The sequence below is a fragment of the Mus musculus genome, chromosome 16, assembly GCF_000001635.26.
Source record: "Mus musculus strain C57BL/6J chromosome 16, GRCm38.p6 C57BL/6J".
NCBI lineage: Eukaryota > Metazoa > Chordata > Mammalia > Rodentia > Muridae > Mus > Mus musculus.
Genome location: NC_000082.6, coordinates 30,137,505 through 30,160,870, shown reverse-complemented (window position 1 = coordinate 30,160,870; position 23,366 = coordinate 30,137,505). Strand labels below are relative to the sequence as shown.

The window sequence follows — 23,366 nt, the reverse complement described above, 5'->3', positions numbered from 1 at the left end:
CAAGACGAGCCCCTTGTGAAAGGCGATAGCTGCTTACTTTACCTCTGATGTTAGAAACACAAAGTGTTGCTTTCCTATAAGGACATCCTGGGAAATCCTTCTTATATTGGCTGACTCTTCAAACAGGGCTTCTCCTACCTCAAAACAAAATGAAGGAACAGCACAACTTCCCATGGGTCCTGTGAGATTAGAGATTAGATGCAGAGCAGCGCCCAGAGCCAAACATCTGCAGAATGAGGAAATGACCTTGGCGCCTCCTGAGGATGCCACCTGTCTATCACTCCTGGCAGGGTGGGGGCTGGAGGTGGGATGACTGATAAGCTTTAAGCTACCCTCAAGGTTCTGTTGGAAGTCAAACCACCTCTCTACTCTCAGAGTGTGGGACAGGAGGAACTGTGGGGGAGGGGACTCTCAGAGAGTGGCTTTTGGAGACCTGGCAGTTTAGAATCCTCTCCTCTGAGATCCTTCAAAACATGTTTATTAGGGTTATGCTATTATTAAACGAGTCACAGGAGCTGGAGAGATGGCTCAGTGGTTAAGAGCACTGACTGCTCTTCCAGAGGTCCTGAGTTCAACTCCCAGCAACCACATGGTGGCTCACAACCTGGGATCCGATGCCCTTTTCTGGTGTGTCTGAAGACAGCGACAGTGCACTCACATACATGAAATCAATCAATCAATCAATCAATCAATGTTGAAGCAAAACCCAGCCAGGCTGGGTTGCTTTTGCTGTCATTTTCAACTGTGGATCAATTAATTGAATCTCGAAACACTCTAGAGAGAGGTAGGTACAGCGTCAAAGGGACAGGTATATAGGACCCCCCACACTATAGCAAGAGATGTCTAGCACAGTGACTTCTACTGATGGTGCCCCTCCCCCAGGGTGGCATGAGGACAGAGTAACAAGTACCTTTACTGAGTGGCACAAACCATGGAAAGCAAAGCCCCTTGATGTCGTCCTGGTCTGGTCAAAGAAAGATACAGCGAGGGAACTGTGATCCTAGGCATCACAGAAGGCTGAGAAGACAGCTGTACCTCAGCTTCCTGGAAAGATGTCTTCTATAAGACTCCAGGGAGCCTTAGCTTACTGGGGACCCCTTGAGTGAACCATGTGGAGCCAGGATCGGTGCAGAAAGCAAGAGGAATTTAGTGTTTCAGTGCACTGCGGTCGTCCCAGACCTGCAGGAGAGGAGGCGACCCCGAGGACCCATTCCACAAGTTTTTATATGGTTTCCAGGGGCAGAATAGAGCATCAGCAACTAGGTACAATATGATTGGTGGAACAGTGCACCCTTTAAACTGATTGGTCTTTAGGGAATGAGGTGACAAGGACTTTCCTTGTCTGAAGGTGGGCAACAGTTCCGTCCTGCAGAATGTGTCCCCACCTGTAGGTTGGTTCCGGCCCTGTGGTCTGAGAAATGTTACTTAGCCTCTCCCTTCTGGAGGGGCGAGTGTTTCATGACCTTCCCAAAGTTCCGAAGCTGACCTTTTCACTACCAGTGTGAAGAAGGTCTGGATGCGCCAAAGCGCAAGCAGAATTTCTCTGATTTAACAGGACCCCCCCCCCCCACTTCTCTGGCAGAAGAGTGGGTGACCACCAAACAGACAGTTATAACCTTGAATTGGGGCTAGAATGCATGGGTGTGTGCGTCATGCAGCTGTTCCTACCTGTTGCTGCAGGATCTCAGGGGCACTTCTCTTAGAACACTGTACTGGCTGGTTTTGTGTATCAACTTGACACAAGCTGGGGTTATCACAGAGAAAGGATCCTCCCTTGAGGAAATGCCTCCATGAGATCCAGCTGTGAGGCATTTTCTCGGTTGGTGATCAAGGGGGGAGGGCCCACTGTGGGTGGTGCCATCTCTGGGCTGGTAGTCCTGGGTTCTATAAGAAAGCAAGCTGAACAAGCCAGGGGAAGCAAGCCAGTAAGAAATATCCCTCCATGGCCTCTACATCAGTTCCTGCTTCCTGACCTGCTTGAGTTCCAGTCCTGATTTCCTTTGGTGATGAGCAGCAATGTGAAAGTGTAAGCTGAATAAACCCTTTCCTCCCCAACCTGCTTCTTCATCATGATGTTTGTGCAGGAATAGAAACCATGACTAAGACAAACACCATGGAACGGAAACCCCATTACACAGCACCAGAGGAGGCAGACACATCCCTCTCTGCACAGGAGCTGTGCTCTGAGGGACCTGTCACACACCTGCACTGGAGTCCACTGAGGCTCCACCCTCTCCTCTCACAGACTGCTAAGGCTTCTACAGAATGATGACCTCCCTGCTGGTGATATGGGACCTCTGTCCCTAGAAGGTTCCTCTGAGCTCCGCCACCTTTCTTCTCTGCCGCGGTGGTGCTGAAGGGATGATGGACCTTGTCAGCAGAGGGAACAGCCTAGGGCAAAATTCCAGAGAGCAAGCTGGGTTTTCTGAGAAGTTACAAATATGGTTTGAAGACTCACTCAACCCTTGCCTTGGCCAGCCTTTCCCTTGGCATTGTGTGCCAGCTCCCTAGGATTGGAGATGAAAGCCTGGGGATTACTATGGTCTGCCTCTGTCAACACCAGCTACGTAAACTTCGAGGAATACTTGATCTCCTGGTGCGCCCGCTCGCTCATGTGTAAGAGGAGCCATAATACTGTGGGTTGGAGAATTGTGTGACCTCGTTAGAGAAGTGTCTCCATCCTGTAATGAGTTACCACTGTTATTGAATGAGAAACATGGTGAGTTAGTCAAATATGTATAAAGAATCACCAAGAGAAAGCATTCCTGGTTAGTTTCTTGGTAGCACCAGTGCCTTGTGGATGTCTATGTTTTGGTCCATGGCTGATGTTCAGAGCATCTCTGAAAGCAACTCGCGTTGGACACACACGCTTTGTTGTGCCTTGTCTCCAGATGAATAGACTCGTTCCTGCTTCCAAAGTAAAGCAAAGCAGTGGGGGAGGCTGATTTCCTCTGTGGCATTGGATACTTTCCGGAACTTCATAGCCACACTTTGAATGGATGTTGGGTGAACTGTTGGCAGAGTACCCGACAGGCTGAGGCTGCTGGGATGTTAAAATAAAATGATAGAAAACGAAGACAATTCAGCTTCGGGTTTCCACAGGGATTTTTGATCTGAGCAGACCAGAGCGGGGCGAGCCAGCTGCTGGGACAGTATGGTTTGTGTCACTGAAGGGCAGCCACTGGGAAGCAAGAGGGACATGCAGACAAAGAAGAGACGGGGACTCGGGAACAGCATCTCCTCCTGGGGATACTTTGGATACAGTGGAGTTTACCAAAACTTACCACATCTGAAACAGGGAAGAGGCTCCCTACTTCTAAAGGCGACATGACATTCCAGCTGGGACCAGGAAGGTCTGGAGCTGGGTTGGTGTGACCCACCTGGACCTCTGTTCTGCTCTTCTCTAGGACAGTGGGTCCCCAGGGACACAGCATGAGGCCCATACCAAGGAAGTGTGACCCGATCTTCATCACACTAGAAGCATATATAGCATAATAGCATTTTGTAGATATGATTGAATCCCTATATAGTATATGAAGTAGATTTATTATTGGTGAATTATTCTTTTACATTAAGACATTTTGAACAGTCCATTTATTTTTACTAATATAAATAATACTACAATAAATATTTCTTAAACAACATACTGTACTATAACTCACATGTTATAAAATTCACTCATTAAAAGTGTATAGTGTGGGGCTGGAGAGATGGCTCAGAGGCTAAGAGCACTGACTGCTCTTCCGGAGATCCTGAGATCAATTCTCAGCAACCACATGGTGGCTCACAACCATCAGTAATGGGATCCGATGCCCTCTTCTGGTGTGTCTGAAAGCTACAGTATACTTGTATAAATAACCCAAAAAGAAGCATCTTTTAAAAATGTGTATAGCGTGGGTCTGGGAGACGGTTCAGGTAGTGAAGTGCTAGCTGGCCTTGCGAGCATGCAGCCCTGGGCGTGATTCCTAGAACTCATATGAAGAAGCTGCCTATAGTAAGCACCCTTGCAGGCCCAGCTCCGGGAAGCTGGAGACAGGCTGACCGCTGGACCTCATTCACTAACCAGCTTACACTACTTGTCAATCCTGAGGGTAGTGAGAGACCCTGCTATCTCAAAAGAACAACATAAATGACTCCTGCAGAGTGGAATCCCAGCTTGTGCAAATGCATACACACCCCTTGTTCACATGGGCCTCCACACATCAGTGTGCAAGGGTAAAGTTTTCAGCATAGCAAGAGTTGGACAACCATCAGCACTAGTTCGTTCTAGAGCATTCCTATCAGCCTGCAGAGGAATGGCCTCTAAATTCCTTGCAATACATATACAAGACAAATATATAAGGTGAATAGCTGCCGTGCTATACTGTTTAGGGAATGACGGCAAAGAAAAAGCCTGTTCATGTTCATTACAAATATAACACACACACACACACATGCACGCACGCACATCTGCATGCAAGCATGAGTTGTTTGTTCCTCCAATCCATAATTGATTGACTCCCCAGGTGAGGAAGCTGTGACTAGAAAGGTGACTCCTGAGGGGCCTTGATACCGAGTTTTCAGGCAGCCAGTCTCTCAAGCCTCAAAAGCAAGGATGCATACTAGGCTTGCTGTTCTGAAGCTGCAGCTGGAACCAAGCAAAACCAATCCCAGCTAAACAAAAATGAACGGGGAATGATGGGGGTGGGAAACAGGCTGCCACCCTGAGCAAAGATGTTGATTGGAGCCAGCTGCGACAGCTGGATGGCTAAGCTGAATGGCTTCTGGCTGAGAGTGGGGGCAGTAGCTCTGGTGTGTGTGTGGGGGGAGGGGGGGTGGGGGGGCTAGCATCACCTTAGCAACCAGAAACTGATGAGCACTCTGACAGCTCTGTACCACACTACCATCACAGTGGTGGAAGTGGGGTCTGCGACTAGATGGGGAACTTCTGGCCAGCCCAGAATTCTTCCCCCTCCCCTCTATACCTGACAGTTCTTTCTCATCCCTGATTAGTCCCATTTTGCATCTCACTGGCAGGCATACACTTCCTGCTGATCAGAGCCCGCCTGGCTCTGTATAACTGGCTGATGGAGGAGACAGACAGAAGAGGAGAGGGACTTCAGAAACCAGACCTTATCCAGATTCCAGCTCCCAGACCTGCTGGAGACTTTCGGAGGCCAAGCATTGGGCCTCAGGCATGGGACTGGCTCCCGTTTCCACTGTTCCAGCTTCTGGGAGCTGCAGCTACAACTGCAGGTGGGGGTGGGGGTGGAGGGTGGGGTGGGGGTGGGATGAGGCAACAGGGGTGGGGGGAGTTGTTATTCCTGCCTCAAGCTCAAGACACTTGGGCTGCAGATGGGATTTGGTCTCTGCAGCTTGGAGAACACCAGCTGTTTATTGATCTCAGCCCCAAAGGCCCCTGCCTCCAACCAGCCACTCCCGATGCTCACAATGTCCTGCTTCCTGAAGGGATACTTTGTAAGGAATTGCTCTCAGTTGGCACCCGGAGGTCCTCTAAGAACTTTTGAGCGGTAACACTTGCCAACAGTCTCTCAGCTGGCACACCAAAGCCTGCTCAGAGTGTACTGGGCTGCTGCTGGTGTTGCCATCCACGGCCTCCTCAGGGTTCTGCTTTTGTACAGGAGACTTTACTTTCTTATTTGTGTTACTGCTCTGTGACAAATGTAGTTTTCGTACCGGAGACTTTACTTCCTTATTTGTGTTACTGCTCTGTGACAAATGTAGTTCCCCTTGATTCCCCTTTACCATTTACCCACTTCCCCCCTGGAGGAAGAAAGGCAAGGCACAGACTTGAGGCAGAAAAATATCTACCGTTTCACCTTTAAAATCCACTCATCATTTGGTGGACACCTTTTGGCTGCTATAAACAATGTTGCTGGGAACAATAATGTATAAGGTTTTCAAGGACGTATTTTTTTTCCTCCCTCCCTCCCTCCCTCCCTCCCTCCCTCCCTCCCTCCCTCCCTCCCTCTCTCCCTCCCTCCCTTCCTCCTTCCTTCCCTTCCCTCTCTCTTTCTTTCTCCCTCCCTCCCTTCCTCCTTCCTTCCCTTCCGTCCTTCTTCTCCTCCTTTTTTATTCTTCTCTCTCATATTACATCCCAACTGCAGTTTCCCCTCCCCCAGTCTCCCCGCCCCCATATCCCCTCTCCCCAGACTACCCTTCCAGCCTCCCAGGATCATCAACCAGACATGGCATGACACATGACACGCTACAATAAGAACAGGTGCATACCATCACATCAAGGCTGGATGAGGTGGTCCAGTGGGGAAGAAAGGATCTCACAGGCAGGAAAAAGCCCTCCCCCCCTGCTCCCACTGTTAGGCATCCCACAAGAACACCAAGTAACTCAGCCATAACATACGTGCAGGTAACCTGTCAGACCTTTATTGATCTCTGTCAGCCCCCACGAGTCCAAGTTAGTTGATTCTGTGGGCCTTGTTCTTGTGTGTCCCTCACCCCTCTGGCTCCTCCAAATATTCCTTCCACTCCTCCGTATGACTCCCAAGCTCTGCTTACTGCTTGGCTGTGGGACTTTGTATCTGGTCCCATCAGTTGCTGGATGAAGTCTCTCTGGTCTTTCTGATGATGTTTAGACTAGCTCTGGTCCCATCACATTGTGCAGGCATGATAAACTGTAGGTAGAAGGTTTTGTGGCTGAGCTGGTGTCCCAATTCCTCAACTCAAGGCTTTTCCACCTCCTCTTCTTCCTCCTCCCTCCTCCTCTTCCTTCTTTCCCTCTTCTTCCTCCTCCTCTCCTCCTCTTCTTCCTCCTCTCTTCCTCTTCCTTCTCTTTCTCCTCCTTCTCTTTTCTCCTCCCTCCTCCTCTTCCTCCCCTGTCTCTCCAGTAAGGTCTCTTCCTTGTCAACTGTCATTGCCCAGGGCTCAACAGTTGTGGGCTCTGACAGGCATTGTCAATCAAGAAGTGGACTGAGCTGCAGAAGAAAATCCTGGGAAAGGGATGGAAGGTGGCTGTAGAAATGTCCACAGAGAACGTCTCTTTTCTGCTTCCAAGACCATAGAAATGTCTAGTCCTTCCTTGTGTCCAAAGAGGCAAAGAGGAAGTCAGGGTTTCTTAGCTACTTGGAGTTAAGTAGCAGAGGGAGTTCTTAGTAGGAACCACAGGGGAACAAAGGCTTGAACCCAAGAACCAGTCAGCCAAGAATCACCTGTAGTCACAGGATGATGTAGGGCAGCTGACTGTTAGTGACTTTTTCAAGGGGTTCTCCATTGCTGGCTTTTTGGGTGACTTCCTTTTTCACATGGAAAGCTCCCTTCTTGAGCTTGGAGAAAACCAGTTGTTCATTGCTCTCCATCTCCAAGGAGCCTGTTCTCCTTGAACTCAGTCTCTAGACACTTCTCCTTCATGGCATTTGCAAGAGCAAGGTAGGTCACCCCAAAGCTGCTCCATCATGATTGGGCTCCATTGCCTGATTCTACCTCTCCTGGATGGGGGCACTGTGGACACTTGTCCTGGCTCCCTAAGTCATCTCTGCCAGCTCTGCTCCAGGGATGCTCCTGTGTGCCAGCCTGCCTGACTCCTTACTTCCCTTCCTTCCTCCCTCTCTTCTTCCCTCCCTCCCTCTTTTCTCTCTGCCTCCCCATCTTCTTTCTCTCTTTCCTTCCTCCCTTTCTTTTTCTTTCTTTCTTTCTTTCTTTCTTTCTTTCTTTCTTTCTTTCTTTCTTTCTTTCTTTCTTTCTTCCTTCCTTCCTTCCTTCCTTCCTTCCTTCCTTCCTTCCTTTCTTTCTTTCTTTCTTTCTTTCTTTCTTTCTTTCTTTCTTTCTTTCTTTCTCCCTCCCTGCCTCCCTTCCCCCCACTCATATCTCAGGTTGGCCTTGAACTTGCTATGTAGCTAAGGAAAAGTTTCCACTTCTGATTTTCCTGCCTCGTCTTCTGAGTCCTGGGTGTGTGCTGTCAGTCATGCCTACTTTGTAAGTGCTGCGGGTTAGACTCAGGGCTTCAAATATGATAGTGTAAGCATTCTACCATCTGATCTACATCTCCAGCCCCTTATTGTCTTGGTAGCATTCTTTAACACACAGAAGTCTGAAAATTGATAAAGTCCAACTTACCTCATTATTTCCTTTGATTATGAGTGCTTCTGACATATCTGAGAACTAAGTACTTAGACCAACCTCACTGAGTCCACACCTCTGTTTTCTTCTAAAAGGTTTACAATTTGGGTTGTTACAGTTAGATCTCAACATCTGTATCCCAAGAGCTCAGGAACCTTATCCCATGGAAACACCTATGACTGTTTCCTAGAAAAGAAGTATCGGGCTGGAGAGATGGCTCAGTGGTTAAGAGCACCGACTGCTCTTCTGAACGTCCTGAGTTCAAATCCCAGCAACCACGTGTGGCTCACAACTATCTGTAATGAGATCAGATGCCCTCTTCTGGTGTGTCTGAAGACAGCTACAGTGTACTTATGAATAATAATAAATAAATCTTTAAAAAAAAGGAAGTATCAACTGAAATGCCAACAATATTTTGGCATCTCTGGATACATAGTATCGACTTGTTCTCCAAAGTGAGTGTACCAATTTTCATGCCTTCTAGCACGTATGGGAAATGTGTGGTTTTATTGTACACTGAGAAGTTTGCATACAACTTCTATTGATCTTGGTAAACCAGACAGCACCCAGTTCTCACTGTCCTTCATCCCATGATACCACTCACTTTTTTAACTAACATTATTTCTAAGTATTAAGATAATCAACAATGGGCAGAATCTTTTTATGATGCCCAAACTGAAGAAATGAATACAAATGGAGATACCATGGGCAGGTTTACCTTATCAGTGGGAATAAGACCCCATGTATGACCTTGGGGCACAGTGCTGTAGAGGGCAGGGAGGACAAGAAGAGAAAGGAGACACAACAGTGAGTCAGTTGGCTCCACACGCTCAGAGTTTATCCCTATCAGGAAAAACTTGTGCTCATAGGGTATGTTCTTACAGATCCAAGAAGTCCTGAATAGTCTGATGGGAGACAAGATCTGCATTAACCACGAAGATCAGTTTGGAGGTAGAAATGACTGGCGTGAAGTTAAATAGTCAGTAGTTACTAGTTATTGATTATCTGTCATGCACTTGGTTTTGATTTAGAGGAGGGGTAATTAGCTAGGCACTTACATTGTGCTTGAAAAGACACAAACACAAACAGGTCAACTTTTGAGTGACTTTTTCTGGGAAGATGAGAGTGAATGTCTACTCACCCCAGATAGGGTGCCAACAAAAGACCTAATAAATGAACCCATGTAAGTCTAATTTAGTAATAAACCAGTGAGTTTATCATGGTGAATCAAAGATGTGTAGATAAAGAGGAGCCAAGCTGTGACTGAAAAGCCTACCCACAATGGATGACGACCCTTCAACAAAGTTTCACACCTGAAAGAATTGTCCAGTGCTACTCTGTGGAGCTGGGGCCACAAGACAACAGCACAAAGGGACAGAAATAGACCCTGATGCTTTGGCCACATTCATAGACCTGCCCGTCCCAGGTGCTGTCATTTGCTCATTGGAAGCTCTTATGCACTGGGCAGTTTGCCCAGGGTTTGCTAGATTGTGTTTATTGTCCACATGTCACTGTCCTCGAGAAGGACTCAGAGGAACATTGCCACGATGGCAGGTAGGAACCTGAGTGCAGCTTGTCAGCCAAGCCTTTGAAGCTTTTGGTGTTGGGTGTTTTCTGCTGAGCTTACTGGCAGAGGACTTGGATGGGTGCTGGGATGGGGTCATCTGCTGAGAGGAGAGTGACAGTGAGCAGCCAAGAGCTTCACCTCAGCTGCCCGTGCCCTGAGGAAAGAGGCATCAGCCAAATGGAAGCCTAACCCATCCGATGGGAAGTACACGATAGAGGAATTTTCCCCCCTAGAGGTAAAATTAAACCCTGCCTTGCAAAACTGGACTTTCTCTGATGTATGCTCATGAAATGTACATTGAAATAGAGATTTTAGCTCATCCATTTGTCCTGAGTGCAGAATTGTCCACTTTTTACCACCTTCCTGGCAATGCCAATGCTGCTGACACCAGGTAACACTTTGGGGTGCACAACTACCAAATGTCTATGAGACACACATACAAATGACCCAAAGCCTGGAATACACAGAGAGAGCCATTCCTAGCTTGTGTGTGCACGCTGAACACATCAAATGGCCCTGACGGGAGTTTTCAGAAGCCATAGCTGGTTTCTCATCCTTGGGAGCTTAGCCTCAGTCCCAGTGCACCACAGCTACACCTCTGTTCTCACCGCTGCTTAAGTGCATCTTGCCCTGAATCCCTGAGCCATGTCTGCTGGGAAGCCTGGGCTGGTTGGAGACTCTTCCCCCTGTTTCTGATGCATGACAGCTTAGCCACACTCTCAGCACATCTGCCTTCAGGTGTGTTTGGGGAGAAGCCCCAGCATGTGCTACAGCCAAATTTACACACACACACACACACACACACACACACACACACACACACACACACACACTACTGAGGAGTTGCCTCCTCTGATGTCACAGGGTTTAAGTCTTTCCCTGGTGACCTGAGAATTGGGCTTCCTGTTTGAGTCTGAAGGCTGAGTTTACTTCCAAGAGAGGACCTGGGTTTCAGAGAAAGAAATGTAAATTAGGAAGAGGTCCTGCTTAGGTAGACCTAAGGTCTTTGATGACCCTACAACAAGAGTCTGCTTTCCTTCTTAACCGCAGTGGGCCATATAAAAACAATCCCTTTTGAATGCTAAACCCACTTGACTCCTGGCAGTCTCACAAGGGTTGGCCTAACCCTGCAGTCCACAGTGGGACCAACCTCAGTGTACTCAGCGACACAGTGTTGTGTACAGAACTGTGATGACTTGAATGGGAATGGCTCCCAAAGGTTCATTTACATGAATGCTTGGTCAGCATGTCCTGCAAATCGGGATGTGGCTGCCAGCTACTGCTCCAGTGCTGTGCTTCACACATGGTTTCCTGCCATGATGATAATGAACTCACATTCTGAATCTGTAAGCAAGCCCCTAATTAAATGCTTCCTTTTACAAGAGTTGCCTTGGTCATGGTGTTTCTTCACAACAATAGAACAGTGACTAAGGCAGAGGTTGGTACCAGGAGTGGGGTCTTGCCCTGAAGTCACCACTCCCTTTGTCCCAGTTAGCATCAGACTTTTCTTTAAACATTTTATCTCCTTGAGCACTGGATAATTCCATTACAATTCCTGGTGCTCCTTTTCTGCACAAATGACATTTTGTATTTATTTCTCTTTGTCCATCTTGTTCCTTTCATTATAGATCTGTGTAAGACTGATTACAAAGAACCACATGACATAGTCAATACCAGGCTGTCTTGAAATCTCCTCTGCCAGCATCGTTAATCCAAAATTCTTCAATTTAGCCTCAGGCAGATTGGTGGGACAAGAGCACCACACTCTTTGAGAAAATATCACCTTTTTATTCGTTCTGTATGAATTTCACATCATGCACTCCAATCCCAGTTATTGTCCCCTCCCCTGGTACCTGCCCTCCACTCTTGTAATCTCTCTCCTAAAACAGAAAAAGAAAAAAAAAATCTCATTGTGTAAGCTGTAATGTGTCATGGTGTGTCCCACAGAATACTTTTTTTGTCCATACTTATTTGCTCACAAATGTTGACTATCACAAGTAGGCTTGGCAAAGGCCTCCCTAAGGTAGTGGTACCTGAGCCAAGAGTCAAAGCATTCGGGGAAGAGCTTTCTGTGTAAAGGGAAATTCTGGAGTCAGATCCAACTTGAGGATTTTAGGGATGACCTATGTGTATTGAAAGTGGTGAGCACTGGGATGTTTTGTAGGGAGGAGGTGGGAAATCCCATGATGTATGGTGTTGTAAGCAGTGAATAGACATTAGATTTCATTCTAAGTTATATAGAAAGGTGTTGGAGCAATATCAAGAAGGCTGTAGGAGGAACCAGGAAGACCGTCTATTTGTGTTTGCTGGGGGAGGGGGTAGCTGTAAGGTCAAGATATGGGACTGTAAAGATAATGATTGAAGATTGGATGTACTTTGATAGTGGAGCTTGTAGAACCTGTTGGTGGACTGACTGTAACATGCAAGAATAAAAAATGAATCAAATATTATTCCTGGATTCTGGGCTGAGCAAGCAGGCATATACTAACTGGTATTAGTTATAAAACTGTGAAGTATTTGCTGGGACAAGGAGTAACATTTTAGAGATGATCAGAGTTCTCTTTGGATTTTACCTCTGAGCTGAACCCGGGTTTACCAGTTCTTTTAGACTGCTGTAACGAAACAGAGGACTGGGTGACTTAAACACAGTGCAGCTTTCTCACCATTCTGGGGGCAGGGAGTCCAGCTATAGACTCAGTGTCACAAGACCCCACTAGACTCAGTGTTTGTCCCCATCCACTTCCTTGTAAACAGGCTCCTGGCTCCAGCTTCATGTGTCCAACGGGCTGAGGGAGCTTTCTTAAGCATCCTTTATTAAACAAACAAACAAACAAACAAACAAACAAACAAACACAAAGAACAAAAAGTCACCAGTGTAATTCATGGGATCGCACTCATCACAGCTGTTTCCCCTAAGCCCTAACTTGAGGGTTAGTGTATTAGTCTGGGATCTCTAGAGGAATGCAACTTATAGGATCTGTCTGTCTGTCTGTCTGTCTGTCTGTCTAGGGGGATTTATTAGAACCGTTTACACGCTGTGGTCCAGATACTCCAGGAATGGTTGTCTACCTATGGAAGGTCCAAGAATCTAGTAGGTTTTTTTAGTTCATGGGATGGGATGTCTTAGTTGGTCCTCAGTGTGCTCTGAAATCCCAAAGAAGGCTCTAATACCAATGAAGGAGTGGATTTGTCAATGAAAGAGAATAAGCAGGCAAAGAGAACGTGAGCTTCCTTCTTCCATGTCCTTTCTATAGGCTGCCAACAGAAGGTGGGGCCCATATTAAAGGTGGATCTTCCCACCTCAAAAGGTCCAGATTAGAAGTGAGTCTCTCCACTACAAAAGATTTAATTAAGAGGGGAAAAAATCCTTCACAGATATGCCCAGCCATTTAGGTTTTAGTTAATTCCAAATGTAGTCAAGTTGACACCAGAAAATAGCCATCACAGTTAGCATGGTAACATTTAAATGAGAGGAAGAAATCAGTATTTAGCTCCTTGCATGTCCTGGCCATCACTAGGTTTCCTGATCTCTCTACTACTTATTCGTCAAAACTATATTTCCTGAGACCCGCCATACCCAGTTTTCAGGGAGAGCAGCACAGGAGAAACCAAACACAGAAAAGACACCGACTGCAGCTAAATCCTAAGCCAGAACCAGAAGCTCTGAGAGGTTCTCCTATGTGTTGGACACACACACAATAGCCCAAGCACATCCCCAGCACTGCAGTGTTCCAGCTTAATTGGAGAGTGTAGGCAGAGAACTGCGAGCCATAAATTCATTCAAGATGCACTTTGTGGGTGCCTGCATAGTTCAGGCACTGTGCTAAATGTGCTCTGTGTGTGTGTGTGTGTGTGTGTGTGTGTGTGTGTGTGTGTGTGTACAGAGACAAAACACATTTTTCATCCCTCAAACTTCCTTCACATGGAGAGAGGTGGGCAAGCAAATGCTTCCATCCCAGGGTAGTAAAGAAGGAACCCTAAAGAGGTAGATATGTATATGTGGCAGGGGCTGCTGCCCCCACTAGGGGAGGTCACTTAGAAGAGCTCTTGACTTGGCTGTGTCTTGAAGGATGAAACGGACTAATAATAATAATAATAATAATAATGATAATAGCCACAACAACAACGATGAAGCCGCTCCTGGTCAAGGGGACAGCAGGAACAGACAGAGTGAGGGTCAGGAGAGAACAGAGCTGAGGGACCTGCAGGGAAGGGAGCCCCTCAGAGTGCTCAGTGAGGAGTCAATGCAGGCCGGGCATAGCTATATACTTTATATAGCTTTTTATACTGCTGCATGCATAGCTTTAACTGGCTGTTGAGACGGATGTGCACACACACACACACACACACACACATACACACACACACACAAACGTGGCATATGTAGGGGTATAGAACAGAGGCTGACAAGGGAGAGAGAGGACATGGGAGCAGGAAATGAGAGACAAGGGAGTTGGGTGAGGGTAGGCCTCTGGGGTCTGCTATGGGGTCTGCTACAGGATGGGGTCTGCTATGTTGCAGATCTGTGTGATTGGGAAAATTTTCCCCAGGGAGGAGGTAGAGAAGAGACAAGGAGAAGTCAGACCCAACTTAGATCACAGGGCAAGGCTGCCTGTGGTTACATTAGAAGCAGAGTGGTCTTTTATCCTCCCAGTGACAGTGAGTTTTATTTATTTATTTATTTATTATTGTTATTATTGTTGTTATTTATTTATGTGTATGTGTGTGATGTGTGTTGTGTGTGTTGTGTATATACATTGTGGGTGGGTGTGCATGCCTGTACACACACACACACACACACACACACACACACACACACACACACACACACGGAGGCTACAGAGGGATGCCAGATGTCTTCCTCTATTGCTTCTGCCTCACTGCATTGAGGCAAGGTCTCTCACTGAATGGGAAGCTCATCTTTTTGCCTAGGCTGCCTAGCCCAGCCAGTGAGCTCTCAAGAGTTTCCCAGTGCTGGGGTTAAAGGTATGTGTAGCCCATGCTTGGCTTTTGATGCAGCAATGGGAACTTGAACACTGGTCCTTCCTGCTTATAGAGCCATGTACTCATACCCACTGAGCCATCTTCCCAGCCCCAACCTACCCCATTGTAAGGTAAGGAAACAACGAGCCAGAGTGGTTGGTTGCCGTGGCTGGCTGTGCAGGTGGGCTTCTGTACTTTAGGTTTGGCTTACTGCCTTTGGTCCGATATAACCCTTCTGTTGTGGGTTAGAACTCAGACAACAACCTTTACCCCTGAAAAGGGACCTGGGCATTATACTGACCCCCCCCCCCCCCCCCCCCAGGAATAGGAACAAATGTAAGGTTAGGCCACAGCTGGTAACAGGATGGGTTCTGTCACCCAGCCTAGCAGCCCCTCCCTGAGCAGTGTGAGCCTTCCTCCCCTGAGACTCACTGCCCCACCTTCCCCACGCCCCAGCACGCCTGACAGCCGCCAAACTCATCACCTCTGAGATCAGAAAGGCTTGCAAGTAGACACTAGTGGTCTTGGGCTGAGGAAACACACAGGAGAGCAATTAAGGCCGCACGTGGTTGTGAGCCGCCTCTGGTGGTTTGCAGCTGCAGAAAGCCCTGACTCCCCTGGGCTCCGCACTCGCTTGCCCGCTTTCTCTCGCTGGGGCTGCCTGTCTGTACTTCCCATCCTGACCAGGACCAATTAGATCCCCATGTGTGCTGCAGGCGTGAAAAAAAAAATAGAAAGTGAGTAATCCTTCATGCGCCTCTGCGTGGCACAGCTTTGATCCTCGTGGCGCGGTGGCCCCGTTCCATCAGAAAATGCGTCTGTCTCGGGTTCTTTTCTTTTCTCTTTCTCTCTCTTTTTTTTTTCCTGTTAACCCAATTTCTTTTTTTTTTTTTTTTCAAAATGACATGAACCTCCACCCAGAGACCTGTGAAATGACCACCATCCATCTTCAGACCCTTCTGATCAAAGCTGGGTTGGATTTTTTTTTCCTTTGTCGCGTTTTTTTTTTTTTTTTTTTTAGACTTTCGCTACAGTCAGTCCCTCCTAAGGTTGGTTTGCCGCCAGTGTTTCCAGGCTGAAATAAAAAGGAATCGTCTATTAATATCAGCTTTGGGCAACAAGGCCACCATTGTTTGCTTCATTTGGGAGTATCTACAGTCTGGGTTGGGAGTGGAGGGGTGGAGAGATTAGATAAGCAGTTTCAAAACTAAGGAGGGACGAGGGGCGTTAACTGGTGTCTTTCAAAGTTGTGACCAGTCTCATTAAATAGCTGCAGATTCAAATATTTGGGAACTGTTTGATTTTGAAAGTGCTGTAGTCCTCCAGGCCTCTCTGGTATGAAGGCCTGTTTCAAGCTGACAAATAAGGTGGTGTGTCATTTCTGTGGCCGGTGGCCTATGGAGCTAGGTAGTGGAAGAGGAGGTGACAGAGATCTGGGGTGTTGCAGAGGAGGAAATGGAGTTAAGGGTGGTGGGGATGGTGGGGTGTGGAGGAGACAGCAGGTGGAATAAGAACGGGGAGGTGTTTGTGGAGAAGTGGGAGCGGGTCTAGTGGAGGGGAGAAGAAGGGGAAGGATGGAGGGGTGCAGGTGACAGAGGAGGGGTGCAGGTGACAGAGGAGGGGTGCTGGTGACAGAGGAGGGGTGCAGGTGACAGAGGAGGGGTGCAGGTGACAGAGGAGGGGTGCTGGTGACAGAGGAGGGATGCAGATGACAGAGGAGGGGTGCTGGTGACAGAGGAGGGGTGCTGGTGACAGAGGAGGGGTACAGGTGACAGAGGAGGGGTGCTGGTGACAGAGGAGGGGTGCTGGTGACAGAGGAGGGGTGCTGGTGACAGAGGAGGGGTACAGGTGACATGGAGGGGTGCTGGTGACAGTGGCCAAGCTGGTATAGTAAGGTGGCAGGGACATGATTGAGGGGTGTAGATGGCAGTGGAGAAATCACCACCTATACATGGAAAGGGTGAATAATAGTCAAGGGATGAAGTCTGAGCGCACAAACGGTATATGAGTTACTTCCTGTTGGTGTGAAAAAGTACTGACTAAAACCGGCTTGGAAAAGAAAGGGTTTATCACACTTCCATGTCACAGTCTATCACTGAGAGATCTAGGAACAGAAACTCAAGCAAGAACTTGTAGACAAGAACTGAAGCAGGCATTGCAGAATTGCTGCTTACTGGCTGGCTTGCTGCTTACTTGCTTTCCATGGCTTGCTGAGCCTGCTTTATTAGACAGCTCAGGACCACATACCCAGGGGTGCCACTGCCCATGGTGGCCTGGCTCCTCCCACATCATCAATCAATCAAGGAAGTGCCCACAGGCCATTCTGACGAGGAGGCATGTATTAGGCACTTTCCAGTTGCTGGGTGATCAAACACCATGACTTATAAAGGAAAGTCTTTTATTGGGTTTATGGTTCCAGAGGGCTATAGTCTGAGATGGCAGAGGGAAGGCATGGTGACAGGGACAGTTGAGAGCTCACATCTCAAACTGCAAGCAGGAGGCAGAGGGCACAGTAGGAATGCAGGGGTCTTTGGAAACCTCAAAGCCCACCTCCAGTGACACACCTCCTCCAACAAGGCCACACCTTCTAGCAAGTCTGCAACCATATAAACCTATAGGGATCACCCTCATTCAAACCACCACAAAGCAACTTCTCCATTGAGATTTTCTCTTGCCAGGTGACTCTAGTTTGTGTCAAGTTGACAAAAGTTTGCACAAGGGGGGAAATGAAAGCACTAGAGAGTTACTGAAAACCAGGAGTTGCTGTCCCCTCTGACTAGACAATGGAGAAGAATCTAAAGTTGATGGCAGAATGTCCCATTTACATAGGGATATGCATATGTCTTCTCTGGGACCACTGGGGCTGGGCCATTACCGCTCCGTCTGAAGCTGATTTGGATAGCATTTGCTGGGGACAGGTACCTCCAGGCATGAGTCCATATCACCCCAGCTGTTGACTCATTCATTCTGGTGTATCTCCCTGAGAGAGTGGGTAGGAGAGCAGGAGAGTCGCCCAGACCACCCACACTGAATGTGCCTGGGGTTTCTGAGTAGCCCACTGGTGTGGTTTAAATAGAAATGGCCCTCTTAGGCTCATATATTTGAATACCTGGTCATCAGGGAGTAGTAGTGCTACTTGACAGGACTAGGGGGCGTGGCCTTATTGGAATTGGTGTGGCCTTGTTGAAGGAAATGGTCACTAGGGGTGGGCTTGAAGGTCTCAGATGCTCAAGCCACGCCCGGTGTGGCAATTCTTTTGTGGCTGCCTGTGGACCAAGACACAGAATTCTCAGCTCCTTCTCCCGCACCATGTCTATCTGCATGCCACCTTGTTTCCCATCATTTAGTCCACAATGGACTAAACTGAAATGTAGGCCAGCCCCAGTTAAATGATTGTCTTTATAGGAGTTGCTGTGGTCACAGTGTCTCTTCACAGCAATAGAAACCCTAACTAAGACACCGCCTGATCCAGTAAGAAACATGCACTGGGAGTCGGTGCTGGCCCTGCTTCTGCAAAGCTGAGTGACTTTGATTGGAGCATTTTTCCTTTCAGCCCCCCCACCCCCCAATCTCCATTGCTCAAAGTAAGCTCATTCTATCTGAGATGTTGTATAAGCTCTGACATCCTGTTTCAGCTTTGGAGAATCTAGTGATGTCACTGGAGCTCTGCCTGAGGTCTTTTCTCCTTTACAGAGTTCTGGTTTCCATTGCTTCTGCCTGGTCCTTGTCTGAAGGTCTCTACTTGCCCTTTGGCATTGTTGGATAATGGGTCGGGGTGGACCCCATCACCCCAGTGCCCACTACTCTCCAGCGATAACAGAAACAGAAGCTAATGAATTCTTGCTCTAGAGGAAAGGTTTCAAGTTTTGAGTAAGGGCTCCAAGGTGGACTGTTACCAGCTGTGAACGCACACTGGGTAATATGAGGAGTGCTGGCAAAAGCCACTGAATAAATCCAAGTGATCTACCAGAGAAAGCTAGTGAGCAGCTGGCACCAGAGCAGGAAAGCTGGCACAGCAGAGGAAGCAGAGGTCCTGCAGCAAACTAATTCCCTGCTACCGAAAGTGAGCTAGTCACAGTCTCTCTGGCATCCGGTGCTCCGTGTCCCAAAGCCAAGGAGAAGATTTTAAAGGATCAGAAAGATTTTTGTCCCTTTGGACCTGAAATTGGACCCAAGGAGTTACAAGGCGAATTGCTGCTCATAAACACTTCCAATTTAAATTTACTTCTATCAGACTGCAGTGATGTGTTTCCAATTAGAGGTTGGGGCTGGGGTGTAGCTTAGTGGTAGAGCGTATACCTCGTCTTTGGCCATACTACCCTGAAAGTGCCTGGTCTTATATGATCTTGGAAGCTAAGTGGGGTTGGTCCTGGTTCGATTGGAGGGTACCTAGCATTTGATGATTGGAGGGTACCTAGCATTTGATTGGAGGGTACCTAGCATTTGATTGGAGGGTACCTAGCATTTGATTGGAGGGTACCTAGCATTCGATTGGAGGGTACCTAGCATTCGATTGGAGAGTACCTAGCATTTGATTGAGGATACCTAGCATTCGATTGGAGGGTACCTAGCATTCGATTGGAGGGTACCTAGCATTCGATTGGAGGGTATCTAGCATGTATACAACTGCAGATTTATTACACCCAGCATGGGGAAGGTGAGAAGGAGGAAGTGAGTGGCAGAGTGATGGATTGATTCTGAAATGTATTTCTGAGACTCCTGGTACCTTGCCTTTGATCTGGATCTTCTCATGTCCATTGTCATGGGATCGGTAGTGGAGGCTCCTTGGTTATTTCTGTCCTTGTCCTTATCCACGATAAGGACGATAAGAACACGGTGGTTCCTACGGTCCGGGACTCTCTGACTGGTAACAATGGGGCAGGTGGCAGGAAAGGAGATCATGAGAAAGAGGAGGGTGTTCTGAGCACACCCTCTCCATGCCAACCTCAACCTTTCCAACGGAAAGAGCATCATTAACGGACTGGAGCTGCAATCTGATTTGACACCCACTGGCCGCTACTACATCTGAATGCTTCTCAAGATGTAATTACCCATTGGAAGAACCAAGTCCTGAGAAGAAGAAAGCTGACATTTTCTAGTGTCAGCTATTCAGCAGGCTGGGGGCTGTTCATGATGGATGGTGATTAATTCTTTCAGGATGTATACTATTATCCCTGTCTGACAGTGTAAGGATTCAAGATTCTCGAAGAATGATACGCCAGACTCAAATAGTATACAACAGCAAAGAGTGTTTATTCTGAGAACTTGCGTGCAGGGGTCTACCATACATCGGGATGGAAGTCAGAGGTGTGGACTTAGCAGGGTCAATTTAAAGCCTGTTAGGGCAGGAGTGGGTCCCTTTTCCCTTTCTTTCCTTGATTAGTTGGCTCTATCTACATGAGTATGGGTGCCTTTATGATTGGTTCAGGCTCTGGGGATTTGAGAGACTTTTGTTGGTTTAACTATACTTGGCTCAAGCTTTTTGGGATAGCTTCTACAGCTCCTGGTTGGCTGCCCATGAGGTTGGCTCAGGCTAGGTGGTGGGATAGCTTCTAGAACTCCTGATTGACTGCCCGTGAGGGGTGTTTTTCCTGGAATTGACTTGTTTTGGACTTTTCCAGTTCTGAAAAACAGAAACTTAGGCCTCATTTCCCAAACTGTCAATTAGTAGCCTGTCATGGCGTCAGCCTGACTCTGGCTAACTCTGTCCTAGAAAGACTGAGTAGCTCAAAGTCATAGAATTGGTTGGTGGAAAAATTAGGGGTCAGATCTAGGTTTATCTGTCTGTCTGCCCCACCAGGGCAGGTTGACCTTTGTGGTCTTCTGAATGGCAAATACTCCATATTCTTGAATACTGAGTCCTAGTTTGTGATAGTTTGGGTAGGCTTAGTAAGCATGGCCTTACTGAAGGAAATATGTCACTGGGGGTGGGCTTTGATGCTTCAAAAGCCATGTGCTATTTCCAGTGTGCTTTCTCTGCTTTCTGCTGTGGTTTGAGATGTGAGCTTTTAGCTGATGCTTCAACTACTTGATGCCTACTGCCTGCTACCCTCACTCCTCCATCATTGGTACTCTGGAACCATAAGCCAAAGAAACCCTTCATTCTATTAGTTGCTTTGGTCATGGTGTCATATCACAGAAACAGAAAAGTAATTAATATTGAGATTTGTACCAGGGAGTGGGCATTTTCTACGATAGACTTGGCCATGTTTGTTTGTTTTTTTTTGAGAGATTCAGAAGGCTTTGGAGTTTCGGACTAGAAAAGCAGTTGAGCACTGTAGGCCAGTGGTTCTCAACCTTCCTATTGTTGTCCCTTCAATACAATTTCTCATGTTGTGGTTGCCCCAGCCATAAAATTATTTTTTTTGATTCAATAAAGTTTTATTTTCCCAAATGTACAGCTGATTGACCCTGTTCATGCATCTTCGCCAGCAGTTGGGGCGTCTCCACCCTTTGTGTTTCTGGTGTAAATTACTTGGGCTTGTGCTTTGAAACCAGCTTGATAAGTCCTTTACTAAGGAGCTCCTGAAGGGCTGCCCTGGCCAAGGAACCTCAAATCTTCAGTCTCTCGGAGACCACGGCTGGAGTAATAAGCTTATAGTTCGGAACCTCCTTACAGAGCTTGTCGTATGTTGCTTTGTCAAACAGGACAAGATTGTTCAACTTGTCCCGAACTTTGCCTTTGGACCACTTCTTCTTGGCCTTGCCACCAGATTTATTTACTGGGTCTTTATCCTTTTTGGCCAACTTTCCGGCATCTTTCTTCTTCCTGTCCTCTTTGGGCGGCATGGCGAAGCTCAGAGAGTCGTGTGGACCACAGCAGCCTCGCTAAGATGTCAGAAAAAAAGGAAGCCTGGTGGCCCACCAATCCATAAAATTATTTTTGTTGCTACTTCATAACTGCAATTTTGCTGTTATGAATCATAATATAAGTATCTGCATTTTCAGATGGTCTTAGGTGATCCCAGCAAAAGGGTTGTTTAACCCTCAACAGTTGAGAACCACTGCTGTAGGCAGAACCTTATGGGGCCAACCTAGTAGGAGCTTGGAAGGCTGTACTGCTGAGAGCTATGTGGACTGTGGAGCCTCAGATCAAGAGGTTTTAGAGTGGAAGAACATTAGCATTGGGACTAGAGACCATTCTTGTGATATTTTGACTAAGAATGTGGCTGATATTTGTCCTTATCCTATCTACTTGCCTGTGGCTGAATATAAAAGTAATGGACTAACTTTTTTGGTGAAGGAGATTTCAAGACAACCATATCACTTTGTCATATGGTTATTTTTAATCACTCTTATGCTGGTCTACAATGGAAAGGAGCAAGTGGAACAGAAATACACTTGTAGTCTGGAGAGGAAAAGGACATGGGGAAGGGTAATGTTCCTGCCAAGACTTGTGCTAGAAGAGAGACTGTAAGTAAGGAGGTTGGTTCCATGAGGGACCGGATCTGCTTTCAATAAAGGGAAGGGTATAGAGGCAGCATTGATGGTCCTGTTCCCCAGTTGGTTCTTGATTTGTCAATAAAGAAGCTATGAGCCAATTGCTGGACAGAAGGAATAGACAGGACTTCCAGGTCCTGGAGGAAAAAAGACAAATGCAAGGGAGGAGAGGAGAGTTTGTCAAGCTTCTGATAGAGAAAAGTTGACCAGCCATGTGGACTGCTTCTACAGGCTGGTGGCTGGGGATATAACTGAGCAGTTAAGTTCAGGGCAAGCTTGAGGGAGGTGCATAGATAAGAATATAGATAAGGGCACTCAACAATTGTGTCAAAGGCAAGTTGAAAATTCGTGTGTCTTTTATCCAAGGATTCAAGGGAAGCTGGGTGGGGGCTGATAGTGCAGCCTGTTCCCGGAGCTTAGGCCAGGTAATGAAAAGCTACACACAACAGAAGGGTGTCTGTAGGACAAGATCCTACTCAACTAAGCTTCCAATTGTGAAGGAAAAAGCCTAAGGGATTTTCTGTTCTTAGAAAGGAACACCAAATGAGAGTGCAGCAAATCTGCTTCAAGGTTGCCCAAAGCTGGTGGTTGAATTTGGCATTGTCACCCACATGGTGCTGGCTTTAGAGCCATGGAGGATCCAAGAGTAAAGGGGCCATGGAATCTTCCTCCTTGGTTTAAGAAGCTGCTGAGGCCAAGCGTGTGATAGGGAGCACCTTCATGAAGGCCCTGAGAAACTGTTTCATTAAGCTATGGAAGTGAAGCCAGGTTGCCTTGGAGACCCCATGATGTTAGAGGTGCCAGAGCTGAGGAGTGTCTGCCAAAGGGAGCTGTGGAGCCATCTTAAGAGATTTCAGAGTGTGTTGCAAGCAGCAAAGCTGGAGGGGTAGAGCCTTGATATCAGACATGGAGCTATAGGATTTAGAGTTTGCTCTGTTGGGCTAGAGTCTTCCTTTGGGTCAGCATTTGCTCACTACTTCCTATTCCTCCCTTTTGGAACAGTAAAGTCTAGTCTGTGCTTTTGTGTGCTGGAAGTATGCAATTTGCTTTTTTACTTTACTTTACAGAGGGTTACAATTAAGATTGCCTTGTATCTAGCTGGGCATAGTGGCATACAGCTTTAATTCTAGTACTTGGGAGGCAGAGGCAGAGGCAGAGAGGCAGAGGCAGAGGCAGAGGCAGAGGCAGAGGCAGAGGCAGAGGCAGAGGCAGAGGCAGAGGCAGAGGCAGAGGCAGAGGCAGAGGCAGAGGCAGAGGCAGAGGCAGAGGCAGAGGCAGAGGCAGAGGCAGAGGCAGAGGCAGA

At 47.4% G+C, this 23,366-nt stretch overlaps 1 long non-coding RNA gene and 1 pseudogene across 1 annotated transcript in view; one reads left to right on the top strand and one right to left on the bottom strand.

Moving 5' to 3' along the window:
* Gm26562 overlaps window positions 1-5,220 on the top strand; it is a 50,924-nt gene extending 45,704 nt beyond the window's left edge. Inside the window, exon 3 of the long non-coding RNA XR_003951871.1 lies at window positions 5,017-5,220. This is a non-coding gene — a long non-coding RNA (predicted gene, 26562). The remainder of the gene's footprint in view (window positions 1-5,016) is intronic.
* A 15,762-nt stretch (window positions 5,221-20,982) lies between these two features.
* On the bottom strand, window positions 20,983-21,455 carry Gm6029 (annotated as a pseudogene).
* Between the last annotated feature and the right edge of the window lie 1,911 nt (window positions 21,456-23,366).